We start from the raw sequence: 6850 nt of genomic DNA on the forward strand, positions 1-6850 counted from the left end.
GGCAACTCTTTAGAATAAGCTTTCAGCCAACACTCCCGAACCAGTTAGTTCAAGGTGCTAGGTGTTGAAGCACCCCTAAGGACTTACTTCCTCAAGTCTCTCCCCCATACATACACACCACAGGCACATGGTTTATTTATTTTCTTTCCTTAAGGTCTTGGTGTCCAGCACCTCTTTGGGTTACTAAATGTTCTGTAGCAAAGATTGCTCTTGATAGTGGACTTTCAGCTGATAATCCCGGGTTAGTTAACCCAAGTTACCAGGTGATAAAGCACCCCTGAGAGCTTAGTAATCCAAGCAGATCCTTGGTACAGGAACACCACAGACACATCCCTCAAGACTTAAACCGTTGGTGCCTAGCCTTTTTTCTTGCTATTTTTCCTTTATTCTTCAACTTTGATTGTTTTTTCCCTTTTTCTTATTAGGATCTTGTTATTTAGCTAGTCTCATGGGGTGTGTTCAAGCATATGATTCATGACAGATAGTTGTCTTCCCACCTTGTGGTTGAACCAACTTAGCTAACTTATGACCACACCACAAACTCAGGAACTTACTCCATAGTATGAACTCCACTCTAGTCTTTTATAAAACACTTATTCTCTTTTCATTTGATTCAAAAGAACAAGCATATAATTAAGTAAGGGAATGATGCAGTAATGACATTCAGACTAGAAAACACAGCCCTAATCAACAAAAAGTTTAAAAGACAGAATTGAAAAAGGTTCAAACTAACATGGAAGCATGTTCTATTTTATACAAGATCTTCCTTATTTAAAGCATTGAAAAAGATGGACCAAAGAAGGAACTCCACCACCTTTTATTCATGTGGTTGCCCATGCTCCCCTCCTTGTTTGTCTTCCTTGTGTCCTCTTGTATTTCCTCGCATCCGTTCCAATCTTGCTTGCTTCCACTCCTCAAGTGCCTTCCTCACTGATTCATGACTCTCTTCCACCCTTTGTCTTTCTTCTTGTGCTAATTCATCCTTCATTTCTTCATACCTTGCGATTCCCGGATGCAATATAGGCAGCTGTCCTACTAAGTATCCGAGCCTGTCTTGAGTGTTTATATGATGCCCAGTCTCGCTCATGTAAACTCCTTCTGCGAATGCCCTTTGCTCGTCCAATGGTTCTGCCTGTTCTATTTGTCTTCGATGCATCTCATGTATGTGTGCACCTTGATGTCTTTGGATGTTAATTAGCTTTTGGATGGATTCTTGTTGTTCATTTTGCCTTTGTTCTATCCTGTGGAATGTTTCACTCCATTGTTGTCCTTGACTCAGTTGCTGCTCCATCATTTGCTTTTGCCACTCCCCTTGTTGAGTCATCCATCTTGAGAGTGATTCCTCTTGCTGCCCCATCATCTGTAGTTGAAGCTCTTTCTGTGCTCCTTGGCTTTCCAAATATTGTCTAGATAGGCCATCAATGGCTTCCTGTAGTTGGTGCATATCCAAAGTGGCTGGTGCTTGCCCCTCTAAGATTTGTCCTTCTACTACTTGAGGGGCTGGCCTCTTCCTTTGCTTACGTTAAGGCAGGGGGGATGCGGCAGCATGCATCCGTCGAATGGTTATTGGAATGCCCTCTTTTATCCACACGGGGTCCTCATCTTCAAACACCACCCTAGCTTTCTTGCATAGTCGGTAAATAGTGCTGGGGTAACCTAACTTTCCTCTTGAGTCGCTTTTCTCTGCCATCTTTCTAATGCATGCGGCTATGAGTTCATGTACCTTGATCTCTCCTCCTTTGAGTATACAGTGCACTATTGTGGCTCTCTTGAGATTCACCTCCGAGTTGTTCCCTGCTGGGAGGATGGACCTCCTTACAATTTCGAACCACCCCTTTGCTTCCGGAGTGAGGTCTACTCTCTTGATGAACCTTGGTCTCCTATCCGCATATCTTTCCCAGTCAGCTCTGGGTACACAAATATCTTGCACAATCTGGTCATAATTGGGGCTGTTGTCCATTTTTGAATGATAACTCTCTTCTTCAAACGATATGGACCGTAGCTTTAATGCTCTCATGACACTCGTGGGACTGAAATCCACAATCTTTCCTCTCACAAAGCTTGTATATGACTCATCTTCCTTATCATATCGGACTGCATTTGCATAGAATTCTCTTATAAGATTTGCATTTACCTTAACCACCGGATCAGTGAGGAGCTCCCATCGCCTCTTTTCTACCTTCGTCGTGATTTCCGGACACTCATTCTTTCTGACCTGAAATCCAAGTTCATAAATTATTTCCTTATCAACCATCCACCCGTACTGCAATGCATGGTGCAAGCTTCTAAATTTCTTTTCATCATACGGGTGTTGCTCCATAGGTTCCTTTCCCTTCCTTCTTTTAGAGCTCGAAGATGCCATGAATGGGAGTTAATGTGTGAAGGTGGTAAGGGTGTGGAGACTTTTGGTTGTTTAGGATTGAGTGTAATGAAGGGAGTGAAGTGGAATGTTTTTAATGTGGTAAGAATGGTTTGGTTCTGAGAAGAAGATGTTAAGCTAGGCGTTTGGAATGTGAAGGGGGTATGGAGGGAGAGCTACTTATATATGGAAGTGATGGGCAAATGAAGGGTTTAGATAGATGATTTGAGTGTGAGATGGACGGATGGGGTTCAGCATGGAGAAAGGACAAGGATCATCAACTTTATGAAGGGTGTTGCCCGGTCTTTGAGGGTCTCATTCTTTTCAATGTTGCATGGCATCACTTTCCAATGCATCCCTCCCTTTTCCTATAAAAATAAGAAAAATTAATATCATTGAGAAATTAAACTTTATGGCTAGAATAATAAAGAAAAAGAACTAGATTGTTTATTCATGAACACCAACTAACTAACTAACTGTGTATCCTTATATGCACATTGGTAGCACCTTGGGTGACACCAAACTTAGTTTGTAGCACTGTGATGAAAAAGTTTTGTTTAAGGCTCCAAGATTAACATGCTCTGGTTTGCATTCATGCATCTCTCGGCATGCTTTGAACACCACTTATTCTTCACTATATATTGCATAATAAGGATTTCACCAAGTGTTTGTCAAGTTTGGGTTAGAATTCATGAATATTGACTTATTCACTATTTTCTAAAAGCATATAAAACATGGGTTGCCTCCCATAAAGCGCTTCTTTAGCGTCACTAGCTTGACGTTACTCCTTCATTAGGGAGGTTGATAATGCTTCAAGTCCTCCCCTCTAGCTGTGGACCTATATCCATTGGTTGTATCAATGATCTCTACATGTTCCAAAGATAGAACTCTGTTGATAGTGAAGACCTTAGGTAACTGAGATGGTACAGTGGGGAGATCAGGGGGGATATTTGGGAAGTAAGCTGAGATCACTTTATCCCCTGGAGAGAAGTCCTCGGTAGGGATCTTCTTGTTCCTCCACCTCCTTGGTACCTTCTTCTTTGTTCCTTGTGATGTTGTCTTACTCTTTGTGACCTCCTCCTCTAAGGAAATGTGGTTACTGGTCTTATATGCTTCTGGTGGTTTGGGTTCCTCCTGATTTTCTTTGAGCTGTGGCAATTGCTGTTTGCCTTGTTCATCAATCAAGGGAGTTCCCAGATATGCTGGTTGTGCTTCAGTGCTTGTTTCTTCCTTCAGTATCTCACTGTGATTCTTCCTTGGTTCCTTGTTCTCTTGATCTGTTTCTTGTGAGAGTTTGAAGACATTAAAGTTGAGTTGTTCATCATGGATACTCAAGATTAGCTCCCCTCGCTCTACATCTATGAGTGCTCTGGCTGTAGCTAGGAATGGTCTTCCCAATATGATTGGGTGAGTGTGACTCTCTTCCATGTCCAATATGACAAAGTATGTTGGGAGGAAGTATTTCCCAACCTTTACCAACACATTTTCCACCACTCCTATTGCTTATTTTTGAGTTTTATCAGCTAGCCTGATGACTACATCTGTGGGCATTATCTCATTGATCTGCAGCCTCTTCATAAGGGATAAAGGCATTAAGTTGATGCTTGCTCCCAAATCACAGAGTGCTTTATCAAACATTGTTTCTCCTATGGCACAGGGGATGTGAAAACTCCTTGGGTCCTTTCTTTTTGTAGGCAACTCTGGTTGAATGAGGGCGCTGCACTCCTTGTTCATCACTATAGTTTGGCCTCCCTTGAGTGAGCTTTTCCTAGAAAGCAGTTCCTTCATATAATTGATGTATGCAGGCATTTGTTGGATGGTCTTAATGAATGGTATGTTTACATGCAGAGATGCAAACAAGTCAAGAAATCTTGAGTATATTCTCTTCTCCACAGCACCATTGAGTAGTTGGGGAAAGGGTGCATAGAGTCTCAGCAGCTCCTGTTGTGAGATTTTTGGTTCTTGGTGATCTTTTTCCTTCTTCTCTGCTGAGGTATCTCCAGGTTGTTCTGACGGCTTGTTTGGCTTGTCCTCAGTCTCCTTACCACTTATAGTGACCATCTTGCAATTTCCCATCTTACTTTCTTTGTTTCACCTCTCAGATTTTTCTCTGTGTCACTTGGGAATCCATCTGTAGGTTTGGGAATATGCTCAGAGAGATACCCCACTTGAGATTCCAACCTCTTGATGGTGTCTCCCTGGTTCTTAAAATTTGCTCACACTTCCTCCTTGAACACCTTGTTGTCTTGGATCTCTTGGCATATGCCTTCAAGCAGGTTCTCAATCCTTGAGAGTCTGTCATTAGATGATGGTAGGTTGGGATTGGAGGTAGAAGGATGAGGAGTGTTATTTTGGTTTTGATATGGGCGTGGAGAGGTGTTGTTACGGTGGTGTTGATATGTTCTCTGTGTGAATTGTTGGTGGGCTGCATTGTTGTTGGGGTTGTGACGTCTCTGATCTTGGGCTTGATCTTGTTGATTCCCCCACCCAAAGTTTGGGTGATTCCTCCAACCAGGGTTATAGGTCTTGGAGTATGGGTCATGATTTTGTCTAGGTGAATTCCCAATGTAGTTGGCTTGCTCCTGCTCACTCTCTGCCTCTGCATTCACTCCCTCTTGGGTTGTTGATGAGGTGGTGATTGCTGCTACTTGGTTCTTCTCCATCTTCTTGGTGAGGTCAGCTAATTGCTTGGTTATGAGCTTGTTTTGGGCCAGCAGAGCATCTACATTGTTTAGCTCCATCACTCCTCTAGTGTTCCCTCTTTCGGAGGCAAAGAAGTAGTCATTCTTTGCTACAATTTTAATGACATCTATGGCCTCCTCAATGGTCTTCTTCTTGTTCAGAGATCCCCCGGATGAGTGATCTACTACTTTCTTTGATTCATAAGAAAGGCCTTCATAGAAAATGTGTAGCTACACCCATTCATTGAACATATCTGGTGGACACCTCCTTGTTAGGTCCTTAAACCTCTCCCATGCTTCATATAGGGTCTCACCATCCTGTTGCCTGAAAGTTTGAACCTCAGCTCTCAGCCTGTTGATTCTTTGAGGAGGATAGAATCTGGTTAAAAATTTGTTCACCACATCTTCCCAGGTTGTCAAACTCTCCTTAGGGAAGGATTCCAGCCATTTAGATGCCTTATCCTTGAGTGAGAAAGGGAACAAAAGTAGTCTATAGGTGTCAGGATGAACACCATTAGACTTCACAGTATCGCATATCCTCAAGGTGGTTAGATGTTGATTGGGGTCTTCTTGGACGCCTCCTCCAAATGAACAGTTGTTCTGAATAAGGGTGATGAGCTGTGGTTTTAGTTCAAAGTTGTTGGCATGTATAGTTGGCTTTTGAATGCTACTCCCACAGTTTCCTGGGTTTGGATTGATGTAGGAGCCTAGAACTCTTCTCTCTTGCCCAGCATGATTTGCTAGACCTTCTCTACCATGGTTGTGAGCTTCTTCTTCATGATGGTTTTCCATATTCTCCTTCATGTCTAGTTTAAAGTACTCTTCCTCTTCCTCAGCACCCACTACTCTTTTTCCTCTTGCTTCCCTCCTTAGTCTAAGGAAGGTCCTCTCAGGTTCAGAATCAAAGGAAGTTGAAGTCCCGCTTCTCCTCCCTGTCATACAACCAACAAGGTACAAGCAAGGAAATAGATCCAGAAACTATTCTAAAAAAATTGTTGTTAGTGTCAGTGATGCAATATATCAAACAGTTAGTGGGTGAGTGAAACAGAGTGTAAACAACTGAAATAAAGGGGTTAAAGAGATGGGAATGCAAAACAACTGAAACCGAAAGTAAAATGCTCAAACAGAAATTTAAATCAACAGAGTAACAAATGCTCAATCTAGTGATCCTCCGACTTAATCATTGTTGATACAAAATCAATCCCCGGCAACGTCACCATAAACTTGATACGCACAAAACTTGTCTCTTAACAAATTTTCTTCGGCAAGTGTACCGAATTTGTCGTCAAGTAAAAACTCACAATAGAGTGAGGTCGAATCCCACAGAGATTGATTGATCAAGCAACTTTAGTTAGAGGAATGTTCTAGTTGAGCGAACCAGAATTTGATTTGAGATTTGCAGAAAATTAAATGGCGGGAAAGTAAATAGCAGAAACAGTAAATGCTAGAAATAAAGAGCTGAATGTAAATGCGGAAAGTAAATTACAGAATCTTAAAAGGGAATGGGGTAATTGCTCATAAAAGTAAATGGCAGAAATTAAAGAGAATGGGTAAGATCAGAAATGGGGAGTTCATTGGGCTCAAGAGATGTTGCATTCTCCGGATCAAGTTCATTTTCATCTCTTCCTCAATTAATGCATTCATTGATCTCCTTGGCAATCTTAAGTGATCGAATTCCAATTTCTTGGTAATTCAATCTCTCAAATCTTGATCAATAACCAATTCCTTGGTCAATTGCTCATGAGAAGAGATGAAGTATGGTCACTGATTATACCACATGCATTTCTCAAATCAAGTATTGGTAGGATTA

General features: G+C 41.8%; 1 non-coding gene across 1 annotated transcript; it reads left to right on the forward strand.

Moving 5' to 3' along the window:
- Positions 1 to 5287: 5287 nt before the first annotated feature.
- On the forward strand, positions 5288 to 5394 carry LOC112768773 (small nucleolar RNA R71). The gene has a single exon (XR_003186163.1). It is a non-coding gene; the product is annotated as a small nucleolar RNA R71 (small nucleolar RNA).
- Positions 5395 to 6850: the final 1456 nt, after the last annotated feature.

This window comes from Arachis hypogaea, chromosome 17 (assembly GCF_003086295.3).
Source record: "Arachis hypogaea cultivar Tifrunner chromosome 17, arahy.Tifrunner.gnm2.J5K5, whole genome shotgun sequence".
NCBI classification, from domain to species: domain Eukaryota; kingdom Viridiplantae; phylum Streptophyta; class Magnoliopsida; order Fabales; family Fabaceae; genus Arachis; species Arachis hypogaea.